We start from the raw sequence: 1,659 nt of genomic DNA, 5'->3' as shown, positions 1-1,659 counted from the left end.
GGCACTAGTCGACCTAGGAGGGGAAGGAGAAAAAAGTGTCCTTTATGACCCTCTGACAAATTATTATAGACCTCAAAGTATGTCTGTTAAACATCCAAGAAGGTTAGTTCCACCATTCTGGCATTTTTAATTACTGTGTGTCTTGCAGATAAATCTTGGGTAATGACCAGTTGGTCTCAAATGAACCTTATCTAGAGATATTTTTCTTGATCTTTTATGTATAATTTGTCAGTAGATTGTAGGAATAATATGGTTCCCTCTGGTTTTCGTGACTAGCTAGGCAATGTTTCTCTCTTGTATCGTCTCCCCCCTCTATCATGGTTTTCCCACTTAAGGTGCCTGCACTTTCCCCCCTTTCTTCCTTACTAATACCCTTGCTCCTTTTTTCTTTTTTCAATGGAAGAAGTTTAGCTTACTGAGTACACTGCATAGGAGCCATGAACTGGGCAGTAATACAGTACTGCCTGCCTCCAAGCACTTCTCTAAAACCACGTAAAACCAGGTGTGATGACACAGGCCTGTAATCCCAGTACTCAAGATGGAGGCAGGATTGTTGAGTTCTACGCTTCTCTAGGCTACATAGCAAGACCTTGCCTCAAAAACATTAAACAGAGGCTGGAAAGATGGCTCAGTGGTTGAGAGCACTTGCTGCTCTTGCAAAAGACCCGTGTTCAGTTCTCAGCACCCATATTGGGCAGCTCACAATGAATGGCCTGTAATTCCAGTTTCAAGGAATCCAAAGCCCCCTGATTACCTAAGACAACTACATGCATGTGGCGCACAAAAATTCATGCAGGTGCACACACACATAAATAAAAATAAGAAATAAATCCTTAAAATAAATAACAAAGTAAAAACTCTGCCAAGTAACCAATAGAACAGGATATTTTCACTAAGTAATTTTTATTTCAAAATAAACTTTTTTTTTTTGGTCTTTTTGAGACAGGGTCTCCCTGTAGCCCCAGCTGCCTGGAACTCACTATGTGGACCTGGCTGGCCTTGAACTCACAGAGATCCGTCTGCCTCTGCCTCCCGAGCGCTGGTACTAAAGGTGTGCACCACCACGCCCGGCTCAAAAAAACTTTTAAAAAATTATACTTTCGGGGCTGGAGAGGTGGCTCAGCAGTTAAGAACACTAACTGTTCTTGCAAAAGACCCAGGTTTGAATCCCAGCACCCACATGGCAGCTAACAACTGTCCATAACTCCAGTTCCAGGGGATCTTACAGTCTTTTCTCTCCTCTACAGACATTGCATGACATGGGTGCACTTACCTACGTGCAGGCAATACATGCATATACACAAAAATAATAAATAATAATTCTTCAAAGCATAAAAATTTGCTCCTTAATAATTAGTAGATGTGAAAAACATCACCATTGAAATCTACCTGACGACTTTATATCCATGCTCAGATGCCAAGGAGCTCAGAAAGTAACCCAATGTGACTAGTAATAATCAGACATATAGAGATTAGAAACACATGTGCAAACATCTTAATGTCAATTGCAACTTAATGTGAATTTTTCTGTATGAAACTGTGTATTTTAATAATGAAATGGAGATCTTTTTTAAAGGTTAAAACCTCATTTAATTTTATGTCTTATAGGGTTTATACTAAGTAAAATATTGTGTAACTGTATTAATTCAACCGTAAACC

At 39.6% G+C, this 1,659-nt stretch overlaps 1 protein-coding gene across 2 annotated transcripts in view; it reads right to left on the bottom strand.

The window, feature by feature from the left end:
- The window catches only part of Nrdc (nardilysin convertase), an 82,169-nt gene that overhangs the window by 22,856 nt on the left and 57,654 nt on the right, over nucleotides 1–1,659 (bottom strand). The window lies entirely within an intron of this gene.

This window comes from Nannospalax galili, unplaced genomic scaffold (genome assembly GCF_000622305.1).
Source record: "Nannospalax galili isolate Female #2095 unplaced genomic scaffold, S.galili_v1.0 scaffold713, whole genome shotgun sequence".
NCBI lineage: Eukaryota > Metazoa > Chordata > Mammalia > Rodentia > Spalacidae > Nannospalax > Nannospalax galili.
Note: the sequence above shows the minus strand (reverse complement) of the source record. Positions and strands in the feature narration are given on the sequence as shown.